The sequence below is a fragment of the Accipiter gentilis genome, chromosome Z (assembly GCF_929443795.1).
Source record: "Accipiter gentilis chromosome Z, bAccGen1.1, whole genome shotgun sequence".
In the NCBI taxonomy this organism is placed as follows: domain Eukaryota; kingdom Metazoa; phylum Chordata; class Aves; order Accipitriformes; family Accipitridae; genus Astur; species Astur gentilis.
The window spans coordinates 22,488,498-22,507,809 of NC_064919.1; positions in this window are offsets into that span (position 1 = coordinate 22,488,498).

A 19,312-nucleotide genomic window follows, 5' to 3' on the forward strand; every position below is an offset into this window, starting at 1 on the left:
TCTTGATGGTGGCCAGTTGTAGAGTTGAAAAGAGAGGAATCATCAGATGTTGCTTATCAAACAAAGACATAGTTTTCAGGCTCAGCACCTCAAAGAAAACTTAGGTTTTCAGTTCTTAGGACTCAAAAAAGACCTTTGTTCCTTTGAAGAAATAGCAGGCGACGTGAAATGAATTTTAATCAGAACCTGCCAATATCTATCAGTGCACAGCATATCATATCACAGATAGTAAGAGTCTGGAGAAAATGGCAGACTGGAGACAGTAAAACCTGGAGGCAAAGCAGAGAGTTTCCAGTATCCAGGTCAGATAAAGGCACTAAATGTCTTTCAAGTATCAGCCACACCTTCCACCAAAGGATAAAAAGCACAAGAAAACCCCTTTTATATCTATCCTTAATATGATCCTGGTTTTTGAAGGATTTTTTTTAAAATTTGTCATTAAACCCAAATGGAATGAATGTGTTTACAAAAGAAATACAAATTTTAACAAAACAAATAGAACCATGGTGTGTAACATAGCTGCAAATATTCAGTTTTTCCTGATATAACTACTTGATGCAATAATAGAAAATATGATGTGGAAGTTCAACTTAGAAATAGAGAAACCAGTTGCATGAAAAATAACTGTCAGTGCAGAAGCAGTTAAAATCAGGATAATGGGAGAGATGGATTCAAGAAATAAGCAGTGATTCTGTTATTCTTGTTTTGCTCATGTTCTGGGAGGTGTTTTGTGTTAGTGTTCATCTTCTGTAACTGGAAGTTGTAATGAATCTGGTAGGAAGACATGATTATTTTTAAAGGCAAATAGAATCATAGAATCATAGAATCAGTTAGGTTGGAAAAGACCTTCAAGATCATAGAGTCCAACCATCAACCATGCCCATTAAACCATGTCCTGAAGTACCCCATCCACTCGCTTTTTGAATATCTCCAGGGATGGTGACTCAACCGCTTCCCTGGGCAGCCCATTCCAATGTTTGACAACCCTCTCAGTAAAAAAATTTTCCTAATATTCAACCTAAATCTCCCTTGCCACAATGTGAGGCCATTTCCTCTTGTCCTGTCAGTAGTTACTTGACAGAAGAGACCAGCACCCACCTGGCTACAACCCCCTTTCAGGTAGTTGTAGAGAGCGATAAGGTCTCCCCTCAGCCTCCTTTTCTCCAGGCTAAACAATCCAAACTCCCTCAGCCGCTCCTCGTAAGACTTGTGCTCCAGGCCCCTCACCAACTTGGTTGCCCTCCTCTGAACACGCTCCAGCAACTCAATGTCTTCATATGAATGACCACAAGATTACTATTGTTAGCTCTTCTGCATGTGGCACAAAACTGGGGTATGAGTCTCAGTTACATATATCACTACTCTAAATGTGATTCTAATAGAGTTTTGGGGAAAATAACCAATAAATGTTATTAAACTCTATAAAAAGGGAGGATGACAGACAAGATAAAACAGGTAAGATGTGCCAGAGCTTTTATTATTTCATCTCCAGTCCTCCGGGGTCAAAGTGTCTTCATCTTTTCTGAAGGCCAAGCTCTCTGTTTATTTAACTCCAGGCTTCAGGACATAAGCCAGTCTTCCTAAGATGTTATGGGGATATCTTGTCTAAGTGTTTTTTGCTATCATTTCTCTGAAGCATCTCTCCTGGACACCAGATTAGCTGTAACTTGAGTCTCACCCAGCAAAGAGACTTCTGTGTTCCCAAATTCTTCCAGGGGTCCCAGGGATATTCCTGTTTATCAGTCACTGGTAAGAACAGTGTTGTTGCCAGGCTTCATAGTGCTGACCATCATAATGACGAAAATAGCGGTGAAAAAAGGGGTAGCAGAATTAGATGGAAAGGTGGAAGGAAAACACTTCAAATAAATGGGAAGAGACACAAGATGTTATGTGGCAAAGAGAGGAATTTTACTCTTTTCAGATGCCAATGCACACTCTTCTAGTCATTGGACTTTTGTTTTGACATTATCCTCAGATTATGAGCAAGATTTGTAAGCTTTCTTTCCTGCCTTTTGTCCTTTTCTCCCTCTTCCCTTGTGTCATTTGCCTTGTCACTCTCCTTACTGAAAAAAAGTAAAAGCTAAACGAGTGGCTATAGCTCTTGTTAATGTGCTGCAGGGACAGACATGTGTCTAGATGAAGATTCTTATACTTGCAGCTAAATGCATGGAAAGCTAAAATGAGCATGCACAACACCTGCAGTCATGCACTTAGAGAAACTAATAGAAAAATACTCAGAGCTGAAAACAAACATCACTAGCACTGAACAACAATTTACCCCAGGCTTGTGTTCCTATCTGGGAAAAACATGCCAGAAAAAAGGGCATTGTCCTGTGACCTTCACACAACACATCAGGATTTTCTATGTCCCATAAGGATCTGTTTGTTTGGGGTTTTTTTCTGGGGGGGTGTGTGTTGGGGTTTTTTTTCCTTTTTCTGAAAGAACACGGAAATATTTTGCAGGTTTCTTATCAGGCAACGTTAAATGCAAAATGGGCGTTTAACATCCAGCTCAGTATGAAACAACTAGACACTCCAGGACATCGTATCCTTTTGATATGCTTCAAAGCCCCTGATGGTAAAAGTAAAGTAATATTAATCCTTCAAATAAGAAACAATACTTTAATTGGCATGGAAAATGCCAATTTCACACCTCCCTACAAAGTCCTTCTCTAATACTGTCATAACCATCATATTCCCCAGAAATTCCCATTGCAACTCTTGCTGAACACAGCAAATCTAAGATGCAGGCATGGCTAGAATTCTGTAATGTGCTTGAAGGCAATCTGAAAAATAACCTGTGTTATTGTACAGAGTTTATAAGCACCGAGGCTGTCTCTTGGATCAGCCAAGGAAAAGGCATGCTGTCTGCAAAAAAACACTAAGGAGCTGGACAGATTTACTCCTAGCTGAAGGATGCACATCATACTGACTATAAAAATCTCATGAAATTTATCATGCTTGTGTTCAAATGAGCTGTGCAACTTTAACATCCTAAATTACTCTTCTCACAGTGCCAATCCTATCCTGCTTTCTGGGCCAGTAACAAACCAGAAAAACTACTGAAACAAAACCTAACAGAGGAACTCCCTCTTTAAACATCTGTTTAGCCATCCACGTATCTTCTTGGTATTTCTACAGTGACCATCTCCTTATATCTTCAGTTCTGAGGGCTGGAGACTAAGACGATTTGAAGCAGTGTCAGACGATGATATCAGGAGTGAATTGCAGAGATTCCTGCCTCCTGGAGTGCTACAAAAGCCACTCTGGAATTTCTTACCTCAGTTCTGCTTTCTCCCCACGCTGTAATCGTAAAAGCCTGCGTTGCAAACCATGTGCAGTTACTGCAGGTGCAGAGGAGAGTGTAGCTGAGAGATTGTGAGGAGGTCTCTGACTTCACAGTGCCAGTTCCTGATTATGGCCACCCTTCCTGGGTTTATTATGATATCATAATAAAGTAATACAATACATTAAATCCCAGGATGACCTCTTGACGCATTCTGACTGGGAGGGATTTTTGAACCTTTTTTTTTTTTTTTTTTTTTTTTTTTTTTTTTTTTTTGTGGATGAAGGGGATCTTAGATCAAATTAAGGTATGAGGAGTAAAAAGAAATATTCTGGTTTTATTTGTGCAGAGTTGCCAACCTGAATGACAGAGTTCAAGACTGAATAATGTGAAAACATGAAAAAAGAGTATTTTACATCTTTGGAGCTGGTTCCAATTTTCTTCTCCAAATGTATTTTTTTTTCTGCTGTGTTCCAGTCTTTCTTCCTTGTCTGAAAGATGATGGTGGAACAAAATGTGTTTTGCTTCATTGATGTTTCTCACCAGTTTTCCATTAGGAAGTCTGGTGTGTGTAGAGGCTTACTGATGCTTTCAGGATCAATACAGATACAGTTCAAGTCTGCTCCAGCTTTGTGTTTCTAGGAGAAAAGCTTGTCTAATGGTACAGCTCTGTCACAGTAGTGTTGCCGTTTCTTCCTAGGAGCAAGACTTTTTGTGTACTGTCCTCCAAAGACAGGTGAGATGGGGCCATTTCCCCACCGAAAAGATGGAAATGGGTGGGAAAATTATTCTGTTTACCAGGGAAAAAGGAATGTATCTATCTTTCTCATTCAGCTAGGAAGCTCACAAAAATACTGTTTCCACTACTGGGATCCATGCTGCTATAATGTGGAAAAAAACTGCCCCAAAATCAGAATTTCATTTAAAACTTTCTCACAACATTTACAGTTTTAGAAATACTCCAGTAAAAAATCATTATCTTCTTCCTATTCCATTTCTCCATTTCAACATTTCAGCATTTCTCAGCACATGAAGAAATCTTTGATGTTTTCTTCAGTATTGCATCCCCCAAATCTGAACTAAGAATGCAACCTCTTCACACATCCCCAGCCCACAGATTTTTCTGTGTCTGAACAGCTTTTTCACATCTCTCTACACACTTCCCTTCTGAGCTGCCCTCGTTGTGTGCCACAAATCCACACAGCATCCTGACTACTTATTAAGATCTGAGAATGTGTTCACTAACATAAAGATATCAACTGAAGGCAGTGGCTGCTCTGGAGAACTTAATCAAAAATGTGTGAAAGAGAAGGACACAGAACTGTGAAACTGAGGGAAAAGATTAGCTCTCATATACCAGTGTATGTATGTGTTCATGTAGCATGATTTTACTTGCTGCCTGCACACTTTCTTCTCTATTTTCATAGTGCCCTCAATGGCAGCCTTAGGTATAAGGCACACAGCTGTCTACATCAGTGCACGTAGAACTCAGGTTCTTATTTTAAAAAGTTTTAAAAAATCTATATTTTTGTCATGACTGGATCTGACAGATGGGAGCTTTGTGCACAAATGCACACAAAGGAGATTTTTGTTATGAAGCCAACAGGCAAGGTCTTTTAAAAAAAAATTACTTAGCTCCCATGCCCAAAACGTGCGTGTTTGCAGTAGATATATATGTTTACCACAGTTTTTCAGTACTGTGGTGACTGACAATTTGCTTTTCAACCCAATGGATAATTTATTTTTTAATTAAAAAAAAAAAAAAAAAACCAGCAAAAATTGACTTGCTCAGTTCCAGGCAGTGTGGCTTCAGCCTTAGTATTTTAATGAGTGTATTAATAGAGTGTGCATAGTCTATTAGCCAGCCTTCCATTTCCAGGTCCTTCCCTCATTGTAAAGTCCTCATTTGAGTCCTCAGGCATTCTTTTCTCCATGAACTCTCTTTCTGAATTTATGCAAGAAAAATGTAAAATGGATAATAAAAGAAATTGGAAGCTGTTCATGGAATCCATAAGCCTCTGGTAATACAGTAAGGAACATGCCTGAACAGCATACATATATATGAGAACAGCCAGTGAGAAAAATAAAATAAGAAAAGATATTATGAGGGTATGCATTCTCAAAGCACATGGGTACAATAGAAATATAGGGGCATTTCTTTATATTGAGCTTCAGGGGATGCTCAATGGGTAGAATCAGACTCCTCATGTAGTAACAATTGATAAGGAGCCAGCCAAGCCTGGGTAATGAAATATTCTCTTTCAAGGTTAACAGTGGACTCTCCCAAGGCTTTTCATTCCTTACGGAGTTAAGTTTTCAGAACAGCATTTGCCAAATGTGGCTGGACCTGCTCTCTGTCTGACACCACAGAGTGCAGGTGAGAGCTCAAGGATCTCTGCTTCCCCACTACAAAGCTGCATGCAAAAAAGTATTCTATGGCCTTGCACCAATCCTGCCATAAGGCAACATTATTCTCAACTTCTAAATAGTGTAATGGTGATTGAGACAGCTGAATAATGTTGACTGGAGACAAATAGGGAAGTCCAGTGGAACAGTTGTTCCCAGGACCTTGGGTTCCCTGCTTCTGGTATTGATGGGTTTGGATAGACATAGGATCTTACGGACACTAATGACTGATAAATATTTCACCTTTTTTTTGTGTGGATTGGGGGGGGGGCGGGGAGTGGAGGGAGGGGTGGGATAGAGTTCATCTAGAAAGCCTGCAGCTTCAGAAAACCTAATGCACAACTTGGGCTATTTAACCAAACAAGATGTCTAATAAAGGTTATATAAGTCTTAGAAACTTGGAAGGCTTCCCTGGATGAGGCAAGGGCCCCTTGTTAGGAGGGAGAGAGCTGGGAAGGTGGCACATCACTGCTATTTGCTTCCCATCTCATGTGCTAAAGCAAGTCTGACCCCAAACCACTTCCATTTCTTTTGCACGTTCATTCCCTCATGCTCACCTGGAGCATGAGCTGGAGACAAAGTTGTAACTGGAGTAGACAAGCATCAGCACTTGCACATTACTGATTTTTCATGAGATGAATGTACCTTTATTTCATGTAGCAAATGATATTGACTGAGTTTACTTTCCTGTATAAATTGAGTACTAGTGGCAACTTAAGACTTAAGGTCTGCCTTGTGATTTTATGGTTTCCACAAGCCAATTATTTCTAACAGTGTACAAGCTGAACACATTATTGCAAATGAAGTATTTATTGGTTGTAGTTCACTTTTCTATTTGCATGTTGATAACAACATGCAGATGGATTGAAATGCTTTTTTTTTTTCATTATTTAAACTTGTTCAAGCACTTTATCTATTCATCTAACAGGGTCATACATCAGAATAATGAAAAAGATTGTCAGAAAACGTAAGTATTTGATATGTATGATGTGTGGTTCGTTACCTTTGTCACGTAATGCTGTTTCTGTTTCATGGTTTTGTGGTTGTAAGTTTTCTAAGCAAGAGAAGTTAGAAATTTCAGTATGGCCATGGGAACATTTTTTAATAAAAGACCTCACATTAGCACATGCACTGTGACAGAGGAATGAAGGAAATGGTTTGCAGATTTTACCAAAGAATGACTGATACCTGGACACTGTAACAAATGATCTTTTTCTCTAGAATTACATTCTTCTACAGACTTTGTTCTTTTTTAAAACCTGGTGCAAAGTCTTTTCATGTGGATGTGTAACATTGTTCCATAAAGGAGCTTGTTTGTGTATGTGTGTATACTTTATGTAAAGGAGCAGGGGATTTCTTTCTGACTTGACATTAAAAAAAAATTTTTTTTGGTGAAATGGTTTACACGTGCCTTGAGGGTATCATCTCAGTTATACATCTTTTCATATATGCAGAAGAATAAAAATATCCATTAGACTAGGTATAGCTGTAATTGCCCACTAAAAAAAATCCAACAACATTTCATCATCTTTTACACAGTTGTTATAAATTACAAGCAGTCTTGTGTTCTTATTATTTGCTGTAAATTCAGTTTTGGTAGTGACTTGGATGCATCATAAATATCTGTATGCATTTTGTATACACCTGTTAACATTCACAGAAATAACTTCAGATTCCTTACAAAATGTATGTATTGATCTGTGCTTGCATAGATAAATTGATACTGAGAAGTCCCTAGACAGAGGTGTACATCAAGTACAATGCAACAGCATGGTAAAGCATCAGCACAAAAAGTATGGTACACAGTAGAAACTGTGAACTGAATATATTCAGAAACAGCATTATAATCCTCATTCCAGATTCTTCAGGTTATCCTTGTGTCGGGGAGGAAATGTAACAGAACTTTTAATATCTCCCATTTGTCACGCTTACCTCTGAGGTGCATTGCAAAAACACACAGCATCCTAATTGCACCATAAAAAGGGAATTATTTATAAAAGGGAAAGCTAGACCCTATGGACTGTGAACCATTCACATACTAACTATAAACCAAATCAAATTAATCTAACAATTCCAAAGGGAGCTATATAGTTTAACTAAAGTAGGGGAAGAAAAGACCACAACAGTTTGATAGAAAATATTCAGCACAGTGTTAAACAAATGGTTTGCTACTGAATAAGTTTCTAATTTATGTGGCAATGAGTGAGTATAGTAATAAGACATAAAATTCATTATTTATATTTTGCCAGTCTCTGAGTATAAATTGGTATCTTGATGTGTTTCACTTTTTTCTACCAGCTCACTCAGAAACAATCTCAACTGACTTTGTTCTATTCTAAAATAAGATCGAACTGGTCCCAAAATTTTGCTGGAATCAAAACAATTAGATAGTCCTGTATCCAAAGAGGTAAGGCCTTTTTTTTTTTTTGCTTTTGCTTTGATGGAAAAAAACTTTCCCCTCAAATTCTTACTACTGGGAGAAGATTCTTTACCTGGCTACCCCAGTTTATAGCCATGTAATTTTACCAACCTCTGAGGAGTTGTGCCTGATTCACACCTCTGAGAGAGGACAATTAACAGCCCTGTTTTCATTTTGCTTCTTTGTCACCTTCAGTAGCAAGCGTGGGGGAAGCAAGGGTCATTTATCCCAGCTAAAATTTCTTGCTCTCACTATAAGTGCACAGCTCTCATTTCCTGTCTGTAACTGTATTGGCTTTGTGTGGCAAGGTTTCGGTAGCGGGGCAGGTTACAGGGGTGGCTTCTGTAAGAAGCTGCTGGAAGATTCCCCTGTGTTCGAGAGAGAGAGAGCCCATACCAGCCGGCTCTAAGACAGACCTGCCGCTGGCCAAGGCTGAGCCAATCAGTGATAGTGGTAACACCTCTGGGATAACATTTTTAAGAAGGAAAAAATTTGGGACGGGGAGAAACAGCTGCTGAAGTGAGGAGTGAGAACATGTAAGAGAAACTACCCTGCGGACACCAAGGTCAGTGAAGAAGGAGGGGGAGGAGATGCTCCAGGTGCTGGAGCAGAGATTCCCCTGCAGCCCATGGTGAACACCATGGTGAGGCCGGCTGTCCTCCTGTAGCCCATGGAGGTCCACGGTGGAGCAGATCTCTACCTGCAGCCCATGGAGGACCCCATGCCGGAGCAGGTGCGTGCCCAAAGGAGGCTGTGACCCCGTGGGAACCCCGCGCTGGAGCAGGCTCCTGGCAGGACCTGCAGATCTGTGGAGAAAGGAGCCCACGGAGCAGGTTTTCTGGCAGGACTTGTGAACCCCGTGGGGGACCCACACTGGAGCAGCGTGCTCCTGAAGGACTGCACACCGTGGAAAGGACCCACGCTGGAGCAGTTCATGAAGAACTGCAGCCCGTGGGAATGGCCCACGTTGGAGAAGTCCGTGGAGGACTGTCTCCCATGGGAGGGACCCCACGCTGGAGCCGGGGAAGAGTGTGATAAACCCTCGCCCTGAGGAGGTGAAGCAGCAGAAAATAACATGTGATGACCGTAAACCCCATCCCTGTCCCCTTGTGCCACTGGGGGGGGCTTGGTGGAGAAATCCGGGAGTGAAGTTGTGCCTGGCAAGAAGGGAGGGGTGGAGGGAAGGTGTTCTGAGATTTTGTTTTATTTCTCATTAACTTGCTCTGGTTGATTTGTAATAAATTGAGTTAATTTTCCCCAAGCTGAGTCTGTTTTGCCCGTGACGGTAATTAGTGAATGATCTCTCCTGTCCTTATCTCTACCCGCAAGCTTTTTGTTATATTTTTCTCTCTGCTGTCCAGCTGAGGATGGGGGAGTGATAGAACGGCTTTGGTGGGCACCTGGCATTCAGCCAGGGTCAACCTATCACAGTAACCTAATGGCTCTGGCACATCCCCAGGCCAGTAAGGCAGGAGGCATAGTGAGACTCCGCCACAGATCTGGAGAGGGGCAGTGGTGGCAGGCAGTAGACTTTTGCCAGTTTCTGCTCGGCTGCTCTCCTGTGAATGGCAGAAGACTCCTCCAGCAGAGGAGAGAGGAACTGGGGCAGAATGGGTTGGGGTGGAGCACTCTAAGGGAGGGAGAAGCAGCATTTGCTCTTTCATCTTCTATAGAGCAAACTATGACTGTGCTTTGTGAAGAGTTATGTGTTCCTCCAGAAACTGGAGTCTGACCAGCTGTCCATTGAGCAATATGTTGTATTAGGACCATATTCTAGGTCTCATATTTTGCCAGTACTAGCTTTAGCCAAAAATTGCAGAAAATGAGCATCCTTCACCTGGGATCAGACTAATACCTGCTGTACTTACTGTTGTAGGCTCACAGAACCGCAGAATGGCTGAGGTCATCGGGCCCAACCCCAAGGCTCAGGCAGACCTTGACCCTCAGACAGGGTCCCATGGCCATAGAAACCAAAATCCTATTGCCGACACGAGCTCCACAACCAATTCCTGACATGCATTATCAGTGACCTCCTCCTCTCTTCATGTTGGCAGGGTTGAGGAGAACATCACCTGGGTACCTATGCCCCTGACTGTCACCCCCAGAGCTCTGTAGTCACCTTTGATACTCTCCAGGCTTCCCCAGCAGTATCACTGGTGCCCACATGTAAGAACATCAGGGGGTACTAGTCAGAGGGCCAGACAAGCCTTGGCAGTCTCCCCACAACATCCCAGATCCAGGCCCCCAGCTAGCAGCAAATGGGTCAGGTTGGCAGGTGGGTGCTTCGGTCCCCCACAGCAGGGAGTCACCCACTACTGTCACTCACTGCTTCAATTCCTCGTGGTGGTCTTGCATGGTTCAAGGTCATTTGGACCAGATGTTTCACTTGAAAGCACAACTGGTTTCCTCACCCTTGAGGGCAGTGAACCAGTGTTGTACCCTCTGCCCTAGCTTGGACAGCTGCTCCAACCCTTGCTAGGCAATGTGCCATGTGGCACATCACCACCATACCCAAGAACATTTAAGTTGGTCTGAACTCAGAGGAGGACCCCTTCTTTGCATGCTTCTGCCCAAACTGCTGCCCTTGGGATCTGTGCTCTGGGCCTGGCTCTTATTAAGGCACCTCCATAGCACCAGATAAAGGGTACTTGACCATCCCTTGTTGTGGAGTGCCTGCAACAAAGGCTCACAGTACCCTTAGTCAAGAGTAGCTGGCCAAGGTTTGAGGCTCCATTCCCTGTATCTGCTAGCCCAGACAGATAGCTGTCTCATTAGGTGGGCATTCTTATTTGTTTGGGGCTTTTAAATCTCATTAAGGGTAAAAGCTCTTCAAATTGTAGTACTGTTAGAGGTGAGATCTCTGTGTTACTGATTAGTCTCCTTCCTGAAACCCTTAGGAGACTAATTGTTGCTCACTGCTCTCTGTATGTTCTTCCATGTGTTCAGCCCAGATGGCCAATTGATCTAATTTGATGTCCAAGGCAGCCGTAGCTTCTTGTGGCCTAGCAGATATTGATGTTTTGCAGTAGCATGATTAGAGATCCTTCCCTTCTGGATTGCATTTCAGCTCCAGGGGAAAGCACACAGATCCCGCTGCCCAGCCCAAGGTGAAGAGCAATCTGTGCGACCACTGACAGCAGGTGCTTTGTCTGCAGGGAGGGAGAAACCATGCTGCTTTTCATTGCTGCTACTCTTTCTTATTTTGAGAAGAAAGGGCTTGAATCTTTTAATATACATTTGGATTTTAAAACCTGCAACTTGTGATTGAAGCCTTGGTTTTGATTATGCAAGTTTTACATCAGCTTTTAACTATTGAAGGGCTATTTATGATGAATCCCAGTTGTGGGATAATGGTATTAAGGAATTCTGGTGCTTGGTTTTTCTAAAGACTACTCAGATTATGTAAAGTATTTAAATAAAACTTCACAAATGTTGCTTTCCAAAAAGGAAAGTCAGTCCCCTATTTGTAGAAACATAGATTATAACTAATTTTGTGTATTACTCACTGTATAAAAACCTTTACTTCTTTTGCTACAAGTATTTCTCTTCCAGAGACCAAATTTCCCCCCCAAATGCTGGTACAGGTAATGTTCATATCTTTATTCTTTAATCAATGCTTTAAGCATGACAACTGCATTGGACAGAACCCAAATGTTCTTTGAAACTGATGAAAGTTTAATTGTAGAGGGAAGAATAGAATTAATAAATGCCCAGCTGTGTTTCTTGATCTCTTTTCTGGTTTGTAGTTAGTAGAAGATAAAAAGAGGCAATCATTTTTTAACCATGTGATTAATTTAAATACTGGAATAACTTAGCATTCATGAATGCATCTCTGTTTTATCTCCTCATTTTATATCTTTGTTTATCTTATCATAAAATGTGCAAAGTTGGTTGATTTCATCTATGTCCAGGCCTGTGTCTGCAAAGGAAAGGAAATAATTTTAGTTTTGCCCTTAGTAAAATAAATATACTGAAATTTGTATGCTGGCCTTTGCTTTTGTAGGCAAAGGCAATTTGATTTTTAAGTAAAATATCAGTGGCTAATGATAACCAACCAGTTTGATTTACACTAGTGATGATGTCTTCATTAGTCAGAACAAATGATTAATCCCTCCTTGCCACAGTGGCTGTTGTGCTTTCTCAACCAACCATTTTAATTTTCAGGTTGACAACCAGTCAGAAAGAATCCATTACGGATGATCAAAGCTTGTGTGAGATAGTTTTTGCCTCTAAAATGATGAGTGAAACTGGTCTGAAGTCTTGGGAAAGTTATTTGTGCTGTAATCTGCAGGTTTTGGTGCCACCCACTTGGCATTCTGCATGCTGACACCTATGTCATTCTTCCCTGCACTGGTGAATTTTACCTCTTTATCCACTTTGTCAAGGTAAGCTGGAGAGCCAGGGAGAAGCCAGTTCTACAAGCCTGGGGTGGGAGAGAGGGGGGTTGGCCAAGTCCCCTCCCCGAGCAGGTGCTGCCCCGCCATCCTCAATGTGGTTTTGGCCCATGCCAGCAAAACCCCCACAAATTTTAAGCATGGTTCAGGAATTACTCTGGGCCAAATGCCATTCCCAACAACCAACTTGAATATGTGCCGTGGTTTAACCCCCGCCAGCAACTAAGCCCCACGCAGCTGCTCACTCACTCCCCCCCACCCAGTGGGATGGGGGAGAAAATCGGGAAAAGAAATAAAACTTGTGGGTTGAGATACGAACGGTTTAATAGAACAGAAGAAACTAATAATGATAATGATAACACTAATAAAATGACAACAGTAGTAATAAAAGAATTAGAATGTACAAATGATGCACAGTGCAATTGCTCACCACCCGCTGATCGACACCCCGTTAGTCCCCGAATGGCGGTCCCCCCGCTCCCACTCCCCCCAGTTCCTAAACAAGATGTAACGTCCCATGGTGTGGTATACCCCGTTGGCCAGTTTGGGTCAGGTGCCCTGGCTGTGTCCTGTGCCAAATTCTTGTGCCCTGGCTGGGCATGAGAAGCTGAAAAATCCTTGACTAAACACTACTGAGCAACAACTGAAAACATCAGAGTGTTATCAACATACTTCGCATACTGAACTCAAAACACAGCACTGTACCAGCTACTAGGAAGACAGTTAACTGTATCCCAGCTGAAAGCAGGACAGTGTGCCAGGGCAGGGTTCATGGTATCCTTTTATTTATTGGCATAGACACAGCCCCTGCTATTTTGTTCTGGTAGGCCTGGCAGCATACATAGGACCAAAACCCTTCTGCTGGTTGCATGTGAGTCTGCCCCACACCTGAAACTAGTAGAGTTTATCAGTACCAATAATTACCAATAGATTCTTCTGTGATACAAGGTTTGCTAGTTTTTCACTAAGATTTTTCAGACCCAGGCTGGAACCGTACCACCACAGTATTTTGCAAGTTCACAGTGTTTCTGTGTGGTGTGTTTAGGGATCACAGCAACTCTACCGAGCCAGGAGTTAGAGTAGGTGCCACAGCAGGGAGGTGGAGACTCCACAGCCACTCCATGAAGTAAAGACGCTGATGCATGGGTCTGACCTGGGGTTTTAACTAGCTCGGGGCTCTCCACACACAGTCTGAGTGTGGGAGGTCAATCTATCTCGTCTTGGAGAAAGATGAGAAGTTTTGTTACCTTCAGTTGAGGCTTTTAAAGACACAAAAGCTTAAAACTTCCCTTCAGGATGAAACTCATGTGTGTGCATACACATACATACACATATGCACACATATATACATACACATACATGCATACTTACATATATATGTATGTATTTCCCTTAGGAAAAAAGGCATCAGCTCAGTGGCCCATTGGTTAGGTCATGTAGTTTAAATTGAAAGACAAGTTCAAGTCCCTGCCCTGAAACAGGCAGAGCGTCCATAGGGTAATGATTTTATATTCCCACAAATTCACAGTTTTCCTTCCAATGTAAGAACTAGACCAGGTCATTCAGGAAACCATGAAGACTTGTGTGCACAGCATGCATGCGGAGTTAACACAGCTCTTCTCTCAGTGCTTCAATATTGCCCTTGTTTGCTCTGCCTTCCTACATGGAAAGAAAAAATATTGTTTTCTTTTCAACTTTACAGTTACAGTCATGTTTTAAGACTTTACAATCCTCATAATATCATTATTAAAGGATATCATGTTTTCATAAAACAAATTTAATTCCCTCTTGTTTGTAAAATAACACTACAAATTCCTCTCTAACAAGACCAGTGGTAAATCCCTAGTGTGGTGGGTTGACCCTGGCTGGACGCCAGGTGCCAGCCAAAGCCATTCTATCACTCCCCCTCCTCAGCTGGACAGGGGAGAGAAAAATATAACAAAGAGCTTGTGGGTCGAGATAAGGACAGGAGAGATCAACTCACCAATTACCATCACGGGCAAAACAGACTCAGCTTGGGGAAAATTAACTCAGTTTATTACAAATCAACCAAAGTAGGGTAATGAGAAATAAAACCAAATCTCAAAACACCTTCCCTCCATCCCTCCCTTCTTGCCAGGCACAACTTCACTCCCAGATTCTCTACCAACCCCCCCCAGCGGCACAGGGGGACAGGGATGGGGTTTATGGTCAGTTCATCACATGTTATTTTCTGCCACTTCATCATCCTCAGGAGCAGGAGTCTTCACACTCTTCCCCGGCTCCAGCGTGGGGTCCTTCCCACGGGCTGCAGTCCTCCACAAACTGCTCCAGTGGGTCCTTTCCATGGTGTGCAGTCCTTCAGGAGCACACTGCTCCAGCGTGGGTCCCCCACGGGGTCACAAGTCCTGCCAGAAAACCTGCTCCGTGGGCTCCTCTCTCCACAGATCTGCAGGTCCTGCCAGGAGCCTGCTCCAGCGTGGGGTTACCATGGGCTCACAGCCTCCTTTGGGCACCCACCCGCTCCAGCATGGGGTCCCCTCTCCCCCAGCTGCAGATGGATATCTGCTCCACCATGGACCTCCCTGGACTGCGAGGGGACAGCCTGCCTCACCAGGGTCTTCACCACGGGCTGCAGGGGAATCTCTGCTCTGGTGCCTGGAGCATCTCCTCCCCCTCCTTCTTCACTGACCTGGGGGTCTGCAGGGTTGGTTCTCTCACATGTTCTCACACCTCCCTCCAGCTGCCATTTCTGTCTGTCCCAACTTTTCTTCCTTCTTAAAAATGTTATCACAGAGGCGTTACCACTATCACTGATTGGCTCGGCCTTGTCTGGTGGCGGGTCCGTCTTAGAGCTGGCTGGTATGGGCTCTCTCGAACACAGGGGAATCTTCCAGCAGCTTCTTACAGAAGCTACCCCTGTAAACCCGCCCCACTACCAAAACCTTGCCACACAAAGCCAATACACCTAGCAAAAAGAGAATTTGGAACTTTTTGTTAGCAGGCTGGATGCTATATATAATTTTTTATAATGGCAGGAAGTTTACACTCTTTCCTGTTGCATCCTTTTTATGGTATTTTTCTCTGTGGGAAATTTTTTGCAAAATTACTTCTCTAGTTTTTACAGTTCAGTTAATTCTGGTAAGAAGAAACATAGAAATTTGTATTTATTTCCTTATGGTAATTCTGGTAATTCCCCTGATCTCAAAATGTGATGTTACCCTTCCCCTCAGAAAAAAAAACAAACAAAAAACCAACCCCCCAAAATAACCCAACAATGAAATGAAGTATACTTACTTCACAATATCAGTTTTATGTTTTCTCAAAGTCTAATGTTTTCTGATGCCAATAGAAAAAAAAACAATGTGGAAAAAAACCTATTTGGCTTGTAGTTTTAGGATTTATTTTTTTTTCTGAGAAAATAAACATTCTGTACTTACTTCCATCCACCTACTTTTCGTTGAGGTAATCTGCTTTTTCCCTGTTTCTCAGGTTCTGAATAGACTTTTAGCATGAGTTCCTTGAGCACAGGCAGAAATAAACAGGGCAAAACATTGTAAGGAAAATTCTACCCTACAACTTAGATCTGTTATTCCAACAACAAAAAAAATCCTTCCTCTCTGACATAATCAAATCTGTAAAGCCTTATCACAGAATACCCTGTATACAGAAAGTTTTGTAAATGGAGTGGGGTGGCAAGACATTTATCTTCTGAATAGGTAACATACTCCATAGCAAATTTTTGTTTGCATAATTGTAATGGCTTAATACAGCAATTCTACTTAGCTGCTCTGGTGGTTTCAGCAAGCCCTAGAGTTTGCAATCTACAGACCAGAGTTTTGCAATCTCTGGGTGTTAAATGCTTCCTCAGTCAAACCACGTGCTCCACTCCAGTGTTAGACATATGCAAGAGAAGGTGGTATGGCTGTTGAAGGCTGGTCAGAAAACTGTCTTTTTCTCCAAAAACTTTAGCAAAGCTAAAGGATAAAAGACTGTTTGACAAAAATTGGCCTTTTCTGAGAAACTGAGTCTCACTTTCCTGATTTTTTGGCCTTTCTTCAAATGAAATCACTTTCCTGTACCGACTGCCCTTCTGGTGGACAGCTGGACAAGAACATGTATCTGGCCAGAAAGCACAACAAGAGATATGCTCTGGCTGTGAGTCTTCTCCTGTAATAAACAGTAGGGGCGTAACCTAAATGAACAGTTATTCATACAGCAGTCCTGTGTAAGAATCAGAAACTTTTTGGGGTGCTGGAATTATCAGTCGACCTACTGTGGAAATCAATTGTAAACCAAATACATGGAAGAACAGTGGACAGAGGGAGCATTCAGCCAAGCTTTGTAGCAAGGTTGTGTTGTGTTGTCAAAGGAGTTATTGCATGCTTGCATACATTTAGAGTTGTCCTTATGCCGGGGCCTTGATATAAAATAGAATAGAATTTCCGTGGGGGAATCTAGCTTGTTTGGTCTATTACAAAATTGTGTAATTTTAGGCTGCTGTTGTCTGAAAATTGAAACATTCATACATTTGTACAGCCTTTCAACTGTAAGTAATAAAGGGAACTTAATTTTACTTATTTGTGGTCAAAGTTGGTTAGTAGAACAGATGAAAATGTGCTAACATGCTTGAGTTTATGAAAAGAGAGAATTTCCTTGTATCATAAAAAGAAAAGGAGCAAAGCCAGTAAGCATACACAATTTGTAAGGGTGGGTGGTGGTGGTGCTCAGAGAGCAAAAACAAATTGTGGAGACTGTTCACTGCAAACACATTGCTATCTCTGTGAAAAGAATAAACATTTGGTGATACCCAAGTAATGATCTTACAGTAAGAGCAAATCTGGGACGTTTGCAGCCCTTTTTTGTTCACATTCACAGAGGGTGTTTCTAGTAAGTGCTTCCAAAAAGAACTAACTTGGGAAACTTACAGAGGAAATCAAAGAAAGATTTTCTTCTAATGGTCCTTAGAGCTTGATTACACTGATGTGACCAATATGCTATAAATCCATGGACTGTTACGGATTTTACTGGTTTTATTTTTAATTTCTATTGTAGCATTTTGTATATAATTATATGTTTTGTATCTGTGCCTGGGCTCTCTGTCTATACTGATAAATCCAAAATTACTTCTGTGGGCAAAACTTGACAGGGAAATCTTGGGCAGTCTTAATCTCTTTATAAGGTATTTGTTTCTTAGATTTGCATTGCATTTGACCAAGTCAGACCTGCTTGCACAGTTTTAGGGACTCCAAGCTGATGTAAAATAAATGCCAGGAAGGCATACTTCAGTGGTTCTAATTTCTTATACATGTTTTTGTGCCTTCCTGGTGATGACTGAGTTTCTTAATACCTATGGCTGAAACCCCTAAAAGAAGAGTAGTGTTACAACTGACACTATGGAATCCAGTGAAGCAAAGAAATATCGGATGGACAAACATCTACAATTACAGGCTCATGGATGTTTTGTTTTCTGTGCCAATTTATTTGTGGAATGCTATACCCCCAAAGAAAAATGCATTTCAGTTGTGTATGTGTATACACTACTGAATGAGTATAGTATCTGCCTTTATTGGGTTTACTGTAGCACTGAAAAAGCTGATGGAGGTTTTGAACCCCCTTGTGGTCCGGCATTTTGCAACTTCAGAACAGAAGTACTGATTCTCAGCGAAGTTACATTCTAGGTGTGCTTCCCTCTTAGGCAGAAGACGTTGATATGAATAATGATTACTGGCACTAACACTGTCATTTTCCCCAACCCACAAACTTCAACAAAGCTCATTATGGCTCAGCATTCTGAGAGTTTTCTTCCCTGTAAGTCACATTGGTCCTTTGAAAGTATGGTTTTCAAAATCTTTGCTTTGAATGATGAATAAAAGTAGCTGAAATATTTGTCTTTTTTATTAAAGATCTCATTGTTTAGGATTATGGAGGTAAGTAAGAGCTGAAGGCCTGAACTGAGATTGTAGCACTTCACAAAAGAGGTGAAGAGCAAAGTGTTTTGCCTTGTCTGCAAGATCCTGTTCTTCTAAAGCCTGTGAAATTGCCATTGTGTATGTTAAATAACTGCTTAATTAAGGACTGAATTTTTCTTTTGCACCAAAAACCTGTCCAAAAATTCTGGTTATAAGTGGCTGCAAAAACTGGATTGTAATTTATATTTTTGGTCCATTTTGACAATAAGCTAAGAGAGTTTTGGTAATAACAAATTGCTTTCTTATTTTTATTGACTTTCTCAACAGGTACTTGTGATAGATGTAACAGGTCATTTTGTCCCCTGTTGTAGAGAATGGGAAGAATTCAGAGCTTGTCCAGGGCACTGTGCACTGGCAAGTACTGTGTAGTCTCACATCCATGTTCAAAAAAACCCAAACAACATTTTTAGACACATTTTTGGTTTTTACGTTTACATAAACCTAGAGAAACTAATAATTGGTCTTGCTAAAAAGCTTTCTAGTGGAAAAGCTTTCTAGTGATTTCATCAACAGTTTGTGGAAAACATTCCAGGAAGTTTGAAGTATTTTCTGTTGATTTAATTATTTTGATTTTACTACTATGTATTATTATGAGATATTGAAGTCTGTATATTTCAACTTTAACGAAACTCTTTCGACTTCGTTGATGAGGAAACAACGACAAATGCTAAAAATGGCACATATCAGACTTTTCTGGGTGACCCAAGTTCTGTGAATAGAGTGCCGTAGTGAAAGCTTGGGATGGTGCTTCTGCCCTCGTTATCTGTAAATCAGCTTTACATTTCCTCCTTTCACTCAACACTCCTTTGGTCATAGTTGTTAAAGCAACAGCTCTGACCTAATCTAATTTTCTAAG